The 12928-nt window shown below is 39.3% G+C and overlaps 1 protein-coding gene across 1 annotated transcript in view; it reads right to left on the bottom strand.

Moving 5' to 3' along the window:
- The window catches only part of LOC110532391 (adherens junction-associated protein 1), a 77416-nt gene extending 65084 nt beyond the window's left edge, over nt 1-12332 (bottom strand). Inside the window, exon 1 of the mRNA XM_021616263.2 lies at nt 11493-12332. The gene's annotated coding sequence lies outside the window, so the exon portion shown is untranslated. The remainder of the gene's footprint in view (nt 1-11492) is intronic.
- Between the last annotated feature and the right edge of the window lie 596 nt (nt 12333-12928).

Below are 12928 nucleotides of genomic sequence, written 5' to 3'. Positions count from 1 at the left end.
GACGCTGCTAGACCCTTCTTATTAATGGTATCTATTGCTTTTATCAATGTCTTACTACTCAAAAGTCATCAGAATTCTCACAAAAAAAAACTCCCGTGGCTTATTTTTCAAGTTAATGTGATTGGATGTTAATTATTTGACTAGGCTACCTGTATTTGACATTGTGTTATTTCACTGAACACTAGATGGTTTCATTTTAGCTTTGGCAGTGAAACGAGGCTACTGAGGCGAGAAAAAAACATCACCCAAATGTATTGCCAAGTTGAAAAATCGAAATGGACTGTTTGAAACTGTGAATCACATTTTTATTTGGCATACCCCCGACGGCATTGCACGTACCCCAGTTTGGGAATAGCTGCTCTAATTCCACTGAGTTCGAAACTTGATCTTCCAGAAAGTGGAGAGCAACACTTATGCATCGCCACTACACAATACATTTTAAAGCCACGTTCGACAGTATTACCAACACAGACTGACAAGCTCAAATAGATAGAAGCCGCCGAACTCATCTCTCAGCATGTCCAGCCCACTCATTAACTCAGCCAATCATGGCTAGTGGGAAGGTTGATGTTTTTTTCTGTGGCTTAACGAACAAGGCTCACAATTAAACAATTTTATTTGTATTTACAGATGGCATACAAGTTTGTTATTAAGGCACATGTGTCATGGGATTCTTCTGTTGAAGGAGAGGCGGACCAAAACGCAGCGTGGTTATTTAGATACATCTTTAATAAAGATGAAAATAAAACAATATACAAAAACAAGAAACGTGAAAAACCGAAAACAGCCCTATCTGGTGTAACAAACACAAAGACAGGAACAATCACCCACAAAACCCAACACAAAACAGGCTACCTAAATATGGCTCCGAATCAGAGACAATGACTAACACCTGCCTCTGATTGAGAACCATATCAGGCCAAAACACAGAAACAGACAAACAAGACATCCAACATAGAATGCCCACTCAGATCACACCCTGACCAAACAAAACATAGAACATACAAAGCAAACTATGGTCAGGGTGTGACAACATGAAAGTTCACATATTTGAGAAGGCATTTCTTAAAAAAACAAAAAAAATTGCATTCAAATGACTCCTGTGAAGTCATGACTTGCCACATGCGCCTAGTTTCTTGAATCGGGTCACATTTTTACTCCTGAACTTATTTAGGCTTGCCATAACAAAGAGGTTGAATACTTACAGACTCAAGATTTCAGCTTTTCATTTTTAATTCTATAAATATCAAAAAACATAATTCCACTTTGACATTATGGGGTATTGTGTGTAGGCCAGTGACACAAAAACGAAATTTAATACATTTTACATTCAGGCTGTTAAACAACAAAATGTAGAAAAAGTTGAGAGGTGTGAATTCCTTCTGAAGGCACTGTATTTGGTACCTCAATTCATACACAGCGATGCAAAATCCTGCTTATAAATATCAACAAAATTAAAATCTGCCAATACTGCCGCTATTGGCTCTTCCCAACATGGGCATGCCTCAAGGGAGGTCGCAAATTAGTATCAGTCTTGAATCCTGCTGTTGCTGTTTCTGTAAGCAGGAAGTCACCCCCTGTGTATGCTGATGTAATAATGCTGAGTCTTCCTTTAACACCGTTCAGTGAATCACAATTCTGACCAGTGGAGGCTCCTCAGAGGAGGGAGAGGACCATCCTCTCAGTGCATTTAATTAAAATTAAAATAGTAAAACATTAAAGTTATCATTTTAAGATAAAACTAAATATAATCATGTCACCAAATAATTGATTAAAACACACTATTTGGCAATGAAGGTCTACAGTAGTCTCAACAGCACTCTGTATGGTAGCACCATGGTGTAGTCAGTGGGCAGCTTACGTCCTCCTCTGGGAACATTGACTTCAATAGACAACCTAGGAGGCTCATGGTTCTTACCTCCTTCCATAGACTTACTTACTTACACAATAATTATGACAACTTCCGGAGGACTTCCTCCAACCTATCAGAGCTCTTGCAGCATGAACTGATTGTTGTTCACCCAATGAAAGGATCAGAGAATGAATCTAGTACTGAAAGCATAAGCTTTCGCTTGCTAGCACTACAGTGCATACAATGTGGTGAGTAGTTGACTCAAAGAGAGAGAAAGACAATAGTTGAACAGTTTTGAACAAATTAATTTCTTCTAAAATTAATCAGATGCAAGAGAGAGAGAGAGATGTTTTAATTTTTTCCACTTTCAGTTTCACTTACTTGGCTAGCAAATGCAGCTAGCGAGTTTAGCCTACTCAAACACCCTGCTCAAACAGACGGATGCTATGTTAGCTAGTTGGCTATGACTATTCAATACAACACTGGAACTCTTCCAAGGTAAGCTTTCTCTTTACAAATGTATTGCCACCGGGGCCCGCCACTGTAAGTGTTAAACTGCATGATTGTAGCAGGTTTACTAACTCGTTAGTTCTATTATCTATGCTGACTATGACGTTACTTTAGCTAATATGGTGACAACGATGTAGGCTGTGTGTAGCAGTTATGGTTTGGCGTGTACATTTTTTCCCCCCTGGTCACATACACCTGTTGTGTTGTGCATTGAAGTCCACAAGTGAAGGTAAAAGGTGAGAGGAGGAGATGCATAGATGCAAGAAGGAATACCGTGGCTGCTATGAAAGTTAGTTGTGTTTACGCGTGATCAGGGTTGTATTCATTCTGCCGATTCTGTTGAAAAAACATTTTTAAACAGAAGCAAACGGAACAAAATGGTAATAAATACCAGAATTTGTCCAATCGAAACTCCCTTTTGCAACAGTTGGACTAATGATTACACAGGCAGGAGTGTGCAAGGCGGTATTGAATGTATCACTCACTGTTTGTCTGTGTCACTGTTACCTCAAATTTTCTCTCGACCAGTGTGCACCAACGTTGTAAACTTTCATTCATAGGCTAGGTTGTAGCAACCTCATGATGGGTATAGGGAAAATGTGAGTATCATGTAGTAACCTAAATGTATCGCTGTTACATTGAACTGGGTGATTGGAATATGAATAGCAGTCATCCAATATGCTGTAATATAAATAAAATAAATAAAAATTAACAGCACTGACCGCCACTGATTCTGACTGACATTAACAGACAGTGCTGTTCTACAGTACAAGGTCTGATCACCTCCAACACATACTGTGGCCATTCTATAACTCGCTAATCAAATTTAGAAGATCAGGTTGTGCAGCTTGGAGAAACTGAGATGTATTCAAAAGGGGACCATTGCGCTCTCCCAGAAGCTTGGCTGGCGCGTAACACCCGTGATTCAGACGTACCAAAGGTGTGATGGGTCAGTACTCAAAAATATATTTAATAAAGATTTCCTAATTTTGTGTTTTTTATTATTTGTTATTGCATCAGGGATAGTGTACATAGACATTTTGGCTTTGCAGCCTTCTTCAGTGTGTAGGTACAAATATTTTGAATTCAAAACAGCATTTGTAGGAAACACAGGTGAGCAAGTTGTAATGGCATCAAGTCTATTGCCAAACACTGGCATATAGTATCATCTGACTCCTCTATAAATTCTGCCTTCCAGAATCCACCTTTATTCACCTATAAATGATCAAGAAATCTATCAAACATATTGGTTAAATCAGATGTGGTCAGAGAGAGAAAAGAGGCATTCATAAAAGGATGTAGATCATATACCTCATGTAGCAAACAAAATAAGGAAATGTTAACTTTGTATGCCCTCAGACCTCTAGAACCTATGAGATAAAGCAATGTATAACTTGCACTACGAAATAACTTATTTCTATGTTAGTGTTCTTACAATAAGATTTATTTGGAAAAACATCCCGCGGCTTGAATGTGCCTATGAGAACATAAATCCACTTTCCGACATGAAGATATGACCTCGCCAGCTGCGAGACACTTTAGAGAACAAAATAATTATATTAATGAATTGCGTTTTGCCAGGATCGAAAAAGTTCATCCACCCCGCCGAGAGGAGATGATTACGACAACAAATTACTCCAAAGAGAAGTAGTGTGGATTTTTTTATTTTTTTATTTAACTAGGCAAGTCAGTTAAGAACAAATTCTTATTTACAATGACAGCCAAGGAACAGTGGGTTAACTTCCTTGTTCAGGTGCAGAACGACAGATTTTTACCTTGTGGATTTGATCTTAGCAACCTTTTGGTTACTGGCCCATCGCTCTAACCACTAGGCTGCCTGCTGCCCAAGGATACAGTGCCTTCAGAAAGTATTCAGACCCCTTGACTTTTTCCACATTTTGTTATGCTACAGCCTTATTCTAAAATGTTTCCTCGTCAATCTACACACAATACCACATAAAGCAAAAACGGGTTTTTAGATTTTTTTGCTAATTTACACTACCATTCAAAAGTTTGGGTCACTTAGAAATGTCCTTGTTTTTGATAGAAAAGCACATTTTTGTCCATTAAAAAAACATCAAATTGATTTGATTTGACATTTGCAAACACTTCTAAAAACTAGTTTTCACTTTGTCATTATGGGGTATTGTGTGCAGATTTGCTGAGAAAAAAAGTATCAATTTTATGCTGTAACGTAACAAAATGTGGAAAAAGTCAAGGGGTCTGACTAATTTCTAAAGAACTAAAGAACTGTATATAAATGTAATTCTGTATCCCCACACGGATTAAACAAATAACTATATTTCACCTCATTCCTTTTGGCCAAATTCAGACTGTTAGACGAGAACACTGTCCATATAAAATGTTGCATATCGTTTATGAGTTAGCCCTACATATTTATGAACGTCTGAGTCTAATGTCCTTTGTGGTAAGCTATCTCATGAATTGATATAATGTATCCAAGTGAGCAGACAACTACTGTAAGGCAACTGATTCATGAATGGTTCACTCCTGATGCCCTCAATTTCCCTTCGTGCTCACCTGTGTTCCCTACAAATGCTGTTTTTAATTAAAAAGATTTGTACCTACACACTGAAGAAGACTGCAGAACCTAAATGTCTGTGCACGCCATCCCTGATGCAGTGAAAATAATTGAAATCATTTTTAAAATGAAGTAAGCTTTTTGAAACATATTTTTGAGTGCAGACCCATCACACCTTTTGTCAAACTAAGATGTATACTGTTATGTCAGGTGTTAATAGTGTGGTCCGAGCTGGTGGTGCCAGTCAGTGTGTGATGAAAAGTAAGCATTTCACTGTTAGTCTACACCTGTTGTTTACAAAGCATGCGACAAATAACATTTGATTTGGATTTGATTTACTGTCACTGCTGTGTGTCACATGGACCAGTTCTGCTCCCCCCTCCTCATGGGTTTATCAGACTGCTGAGTGCAGGGTGTTAGTAATCACACACATATACACACACACACACACACACACACACACATAATCCTCCACAGAAGGGAAGCTCAGAGATGCAACACAGCCTTTTTCACAGCAAATGAGGTTAATCACGCTCCAGAGGCTCCAGTTAATAACCCCCATAAAGGCTATTAAGAATCTGAATATCAGATTGAGGTTTACTTCATAATGCACTACAGTAGTTGACACACAAGTAAAGGGAGGTAGGCTACTTGGTAAAATCACACATAGTAAGTAAATAGCCTTGTTTGAGCTAGAACGCCCCATAGGCCAGAAGCCCATCTCCTGTTTCTGTAGCGTAAGGCAGCTTGGTGTGCACCCTCTGGACATGACGCTAGTCTAGACTGCAGTTTTTTTATTTTTTTTATCTTACCTATATATCTCCTACCATTAGAATGCATTGACTTGATGTCTTACCAAGGTACATTTTCTTAGTGCGCTGGTAGATACTTTTGCTTATTTTAACCCCCCAAAAAGCTTGATACAAGTGGGGTAAGATAAATGACCTCATTTCAAGTTATTTGATCTTAATAAGACATCTTACCAAGACAAATTGTCTTAGTGCACTGGCAGATAATTGTTCTTACTTTAACCTAAAAAAGGCTTGAAACAAAACTTTTCTTGGTGAGCGGGATCAACTCACAAGTAATTTTAACTGAATTATCTCAATATAATAACATTTACATTCTTTGCAATGTATCATGAGGCCTAACCCTAATAATATGTTGTTTCATCATTTTCATTGAGGGCATATTGAAAAATAAGATTGCTTATGAACCATATATTGATATATTGCATAAGCCATGACATATGTAAAACTATGTGCACTGGGCTATTTTGCACACTCAAAAATAAGAGATGTCAGGAAATGGTTAGGAAAAAATATTTAAATTCAGGTCCATAGAAACCATCCATCATTAAAACAACCAGTTACATCCCTTGGCTCATAGAAAGTTGACAAAATCATAGCCATACATTTTCAATCTGTAGGATCCATTGATAATCTTTTTTGAAGACACACTAAAAAAAACACCAACCCTTCACCCCCTCCCAAAGGATCCGGGCAGCCCTGCCAAGTCCTCCCCTCCAGCGTCAGTAGCTGTCTGATCTACCTGACCACTGCCAGGGCTCACCGTAGGGAACGTCACATGTGTGACTAGGTTTGCAAAGATTCCGTTAATTTACTAAAGTTACCGGAATCTTCAGTAATTTTGATAATTAACAAAAAATCTATGGCAATCTATCGTAACTTAGGTTATTTATAGTTGAATAACTTCATATCTACTATTAATTTATTATATCTGTGTTCAAAACAGCATTTGTAGGGAACTATTATACTAGTATACTAATATGGTTCAAGAGAAAATAGCCAAATGAATGAAAAAAACATCTCATCAACAAGGGCATTATTTTTAATTAACTTTGCAACTCTTCCAACTATTAATTTTTTTCACAACTGCCACAAGTTTGATGGCAAAACATTGACAAAAAATATACACTATAAAGACAAAAGTATGTGGACACTCCTTCGAATTAGTGGATTCGGCCACACCCGTGGCTGACAGGTATATAAAATCGAGCTCACCCCCATGCAATCTCCATAGACAAACATTGGCAGTAGAATGGCCTTACTGAAAAGCTCATTGACTTTCAACTTGGCACCGTCATAGGATGCCTCCTTTCCAACAAGTCAGTTCGTCAAATTTCTGCCCTGCTAGAGGTGCCCTTGTTTACTGTAAGTGCTGTTATTGTGAAGTGGAAACGTCTAGGAGAAACAACAGCTCAGCCATGAAGTGGTAGACTACACAAGCTCACAGAACAAGACTGCCGAGTGCTGAAGCACGTAGCGTGTAAAAATAATCTGTCCTCGGTTGCAACACTCACTACTGAGTTCCAAACTAAGATCTAAGTCTGAGATCACAATGTGCAATGTCAAGTGTTGGCTGGAGTGATGTAAAGCTCGCCGCCATTGGACTCTGGAGCAGGGGAAACGCGTTCTTCGAAGTGATGAATCACACTTCACCATCTGGGAGTCCGACGGACTAATCTGGGTTTGGCGGATGCCTGGAGAACGCTACATAGTGCCAACTGTAAAGTTTGGTGTGGGAGGAATAATGGTCTGGGGCTATTTTTCATGGTTCGGGCTAAGCCCCTTAGTTCCAGTGAAGAAAAATCTTAACGCTACAGCATACAATGACATTCTAGATAATTCTGTGCTTTCAACTTTGTGTTAACAGTTTGGGGAATGCCATTTTCTGTTTCAGCATGACAATGCCCCCATGCACAAAGAAAGGTACATACAGAAATGGTTTGTCAAGATCGGTGTGGAAGAACTTGACTGGCCTGCACAGAGCCCTGACCTCAACCCCATCGACCACCTTTGGGATGAATTGGAACGCCGACTGCGAGCCAGGTCTAATCACCCAACATCAGTGCCCGACCTCACTAATGTTCTTGTGGCTGAATGGGAGAAAGTCCCCACAGTAATGCTCAAACATCTAGTGGAAAGCCTTCCCAGAAAAGTGGAGGCTATTATAGCAGCAAAGGGGTGACCAACTCCATATTAATGCCCATGATTTGGATTGAGTTGTTCGATGAGCAGGTGTCCACATACCTTTGTCGTGTAGTGTATATATTAAGATTATTTCATGTGGAAGACCTTATATTAAACACCATTGATGCCAAGAAGGAAGAGAGTGGGAGGAATCCCTATTGGTTAAGATGAGCCAAGCACACATACTTACTCTATTATCCTATACCATCACAGTGAGGAGAAATATAAGGAGGAGTATCTTTAAATAGAACAAACCATTTAGGGCCACTTTTAAGACTATAAAATCACCTGGGAGCATGAAGAGCAGTGTGCAGCGTTTTTGTTTTTCATTTTTAAAACTATCAATACCTTGGGGCACTCCCACATACTATGCTTTTAGATACCAGGAGAGAACCCTGGGGGTGATGGGATTCAAGGGAACAATGTCTACATCATTTGAAACTGTTCACAAAGAGTTAATAGCCTATTCCGTAGATAAATCATTTTCATTCAACTTTAGTAGTAGTAACTTTGGTCATATAAAAAGGCACAAATAGGTGACATGCTTTCCTACCACATTCTTGCTGTATAGACAACATGTAGGCACATCTCCCTGTAGGCAACATATTAGATTAGCATAATGAGCAATGCTTTCGTGCTTGGTTAGTCAATACTGTGTTGAGCGCTCAGGCGTTTCTAGCCAGCCATATTTCCAGCCCAATGGAGGAACTTCTGCAGCAGAAGGTGTAGGAATTTGCTGTTACATTTGTAAACACAGAAAGTCCTATTCAATAAAATCCTGTGCCTCTTTATTATTTAAAGCAAAACAAATATTCATTTAATCAGTGTCACTGTGTAAAGCTAAAAGAAAACTTTCAGCTGACGTTTGAAAAGGTCCAAAATGGCTCATTTCCAGTCTACAAACAACATAGATGAGCAGATTACTGTAGATACTACACTATTTATGTTTCCTGTTGCATTTAACATATAGCAACACATGGTGGTATTATTACACCTTCAGATGTTCAAATCAACTGCACCTCATGCACAATATACTCTCCTAAACACAGACACACATACACACACTGTAACACGCATAGTGATACAATCCAACATTAGAATTAGGAAGGCTAGTATCACGTTTCAAAACATAACCAGATTGAAAACACTGAATCTCAATATGGAACGCTGCATCTCAGAATTGTTTCAATGATATTTCAGCCTGATTAAACCAGTTTTTATATAAAGATAATGAATGGCATTTTAAAGCGGGGGCAGAGAACTGTTGTGGGTTGTGGGACTCGATCTCTAGCTCTCTACAGTAACTGTGATATCATTGACTTGACCAATCATTCTAAAGGCTTCTAATTTCTGCATCTTCAAAAGCAATGCTCTGTTCAAACGTATTATCATTCAACTGTGAAGTCAACCCTCAACATTATCCTTAATACCTAATTAACATTGTTTGTGGGAAATAAATAAATGTTTAGTGATTAGAGGCACAATTCAGCATGAAATGGTGTTCTAATTAGTAGGATCCCTCCCACTCTGTGTTCATTGAATCACCTGAAAGGCTGATTCACTCCCATACTATTATTTTTCTAATTAAAGATCCTTCTGAATAAAAATGAATAAAACGCACCTCTTCTGCCTCTCACAGAGGGGGACCTGTCTCAACTAAACAACCAGCCTCATTCTATCTGAACACTGCAGAATTCAGTATGAATCACTGGCTGTGAGGCTTTAATGAAGTGATGTTCAGTTGATGTTGAGTTTGTGAGAGGGAGTAGCTAGTTCGTTAGAGGCATTTAACCAGCTGTGTGCTCTGAGTAACAAGGTGGGGCACTGTGCCACGGTGGATGTCACTTGGCTTTTGATACTTTCCGCTGCTCTTGTAACCGCTGTCGTAAACATTAACAGTAAACATTAACATACTTGGCAAGATGGATGTGCTTACATTAGCTCTGCTCTAATGTGGCCAGCCACAGGAACAAACTTCAAAGAATCTAGTGGTGATGAATGGTGCTATCTCATAAAGACATATTAGCCAATTCATAAGACCAAGCATGTACTGTAGGCCTATGGCCACATAATGGTCATATACAAGTAAAATCGCCCATTGCAAGGGTTATTATAGCATTGTCTCTTTGAAACAGGGTTGACAGTTCTGGTACAACTAATGGCTTGTAATTCATACATCTTTTTCTTGTGTTAGGCAATGAGAAAGTGTGTGTGGGTGTGTCAGTGGCATAGCCAGAAATTCATGGTGGGTGGGTAGGCCTGCAGAAATTTGGGTTGGCCAAAAACAGCTGATAACTTTCGCCAATTTTCCACATGTTGCCATTGGAGCAAAGAGAACATTTAGCAATTGTATAGCTAATCTCATGCTATTCTACACTTTGTGCCATGAAACTGATGGAAAATGTTGCTGTTTTAAGGCAAATTTCCTGCAATTCTACACATTTTTCTATGGGGTAGAGAGGAAGATGTGCAGTTTTATAGCTCATCTCATGCTATTCCACACATTTTGCCATGAGGCTGAGAGAAAATATAGCATTTATAAAGCTAATTAAAGCTAAAATACAGATGTGTTTAGTTCGCTAAATTAACACATTAAATAGGCAGTGGCATGGAGAGAGCTTTGGACTATAAGGTTCTATCTGCATTTGTGTAAAAGAAAATTGGGGGATACAGTACTATATAGTCCTCTAAATAACCCAATTCATGTTGCAAGATAAAAATTTCCGACACCATTCAAACCAATAAGGGTTCAGAACATTTAAAGCCAATTACCTCAGAATCATCTTTTGCAGATCGAACGTTATAAGTCCCAAGCTCTCATTTTGGTGCATATAGGGATAGAAGCACAGTGACATATGCCTCAATGCGGTCATATTTGTGGCTTATTACGGGTGTGGCTTTCAGTTAGTTATTTTTTACATTCCAGCCCATCTGTTCTGTTATATTCAATCAAATCTGACTAACCCAGTGCACTGCTTGCATGTTTTGGTAAAAAGACAAATAACACCCCTTTTGGAACAATGACATGTAAAAGAGCTTATTTTTTCTCAATTTGATTGGGTAGTCCTGGCTTCCCAGTGGGTGTGCTTGGGCCCACCCGTGCTTACGCCGCCCCGGTCCCACCTGTGATTACGCCCCTGGTGTGTGTCAACCTATTTGCCAACAAGGGCTTGCAGTCATGTAGAGCAGCAGCATGTACCTTTGGCGACCCCCAGCGTACGGTAAGTGAAAGTTTTTCTCAATTTCTCATCATAAAGCTGGAAACAGTCTTCTGTTGAAGCTCACAAAATGAACTCACACATTCAACATATTGAATGCACAATGTAAAAAACATTGTGCCAATAAACACACTATAGACACAATATTTATGTTTCCTGTGAACCCTACAATCGATACAGTAGGCTAATATTCAATTCCAGAAGACGCTCATAACACTTGAAATGGCATAGATTATGAAGAGAGAGCGTTCGATATGGGCGTATGCAAATATGAAACAATAAAATTTTTAGATTAAATAACACCCAGAGACATGTTCCACTTACAGTGAAACTTATATAAAGCTAATTACATAAGGTAGAGACTAAATTCTTCTTACCTGCGTGCAATAGACCGTTTTATCCAAATTTTCTCAACAACAAGTCAGTTTTCCAGGTTTCCTCACATTTAGATGGTTTCCACAAAAGTCTATAGTGTCTAATACACTCAAGTGATGTACCTTACTCCAAATGTCATTAATGCAAACATTCTAAGGCTATATCCTTCAATATTGCGCACATAAAATTACTCCAGATATGATGTAAATCCTGCTATTACACCACCAAAGGCGAGACGATGCAAATATATTGGACTTTGCAATTATCTTTCCTTCAATTTGATAAGGACGCACCGAGCCCGTGGACAGGTGGTCCGTCCACTGTCCGATTACCAAAAGGTGCCCGCTGACCACTTGTGACGGTCAAACTTTGTCTTTATATAAATCATCGAATTTACTCCACTGGACAGTCAAAGGGCTGTGAAAAATTACACCGGAAAGGCAAGGTGATTCGTCGGCGGCATCTGTGGATTCGGCGCTGAAAATGACCACGCACTTTTCTAAATTGCTGAGAGGCAGAGCATCGCAAAACATCGGGATAGATAGCCTACCCAGTTTGGACGGTTATAACAGTCAACCCCGAAAAGATGCACCGATGAATTTCGACATGCAGACAGGTCACCTTTGGCTAAAATTGCACATTTCGTACATCTTTGAACAAATTAATGTAAGTAATAGGTTAAAAAAGAAAAAAGAAACAGGAGACCAAGTGAGAAGACGAGTTATTTTGGAAGAGTGAGTCTATGAGCGCGAGATGCTGCGCGCGGTATAGGGGAAAATAAGCACTTGTCATTTGAAGAGAGAGTGCAGTGTTATCACCCGGTGCTATATCTCCCTGCCTCTCCGTGCCTTTCACAGACTGACAATCTGCCAGTCCTGCTTCGGCTGACACCCCTCTGACGTCATTTTAAAGTAAAATATGTGATATTAGAGCCCACACTGCAAACTCAACCCGTTGCTCTGGTCTTGCCCTCGGCTATCTGCACACCTGTATTGCAAGATGTTGGAGGTAGGTAACCTCCCATCACATTAGACTCAACATACTGAGTATGACCACAGCCAGATAAGTGAAAACATTACATATGACAAGCTCAGCTCTTGCGTGACACAGAGAGAATGAGTGTGGTGGGCTTATTTTGCACCTTGGGGTGAATGTGTCAAACAGGTGCAGTCAGCTGTTGAAATCACACCTGCTATAGCCTACATGTATGTGATTTGGACACAGCAAACAATTTGTATTGTTTGAAGGTAAGCTATGAGTCATACTTGTATCATGAGTCTGAACATTTGCAGGCATGAATATAAATTCATGCAGATTTTCAAGAGTGAGAGAGCAGTTCAAATACCAATGGCTGTCTAGAAAGCCAAGTTCAGTGCATTAGAAGTTGCTCTCTCTCTCTCTGTGGACTATCATTGGCAGAAAACCAAACCTCTCTCTA

This window comes from Oncorhynchus mykiss, chromosome 9 (genome assembly GCF_013265735.2).
Source record: "Oncorhynchus mykiss isolate Arlee chromosome 9, USDA_OmykA_1.1, whole genome shotgun sequence".
NCBI lineage: Eukaryota > Metazoa > Chordata > Actinopteri > Salmoniformes > Salmonidae > Oncorhynchus > Oncorhynchus mykiss.
This window is presented reverse-complemented; position numbering and strand designations above follow the sequence as displayed.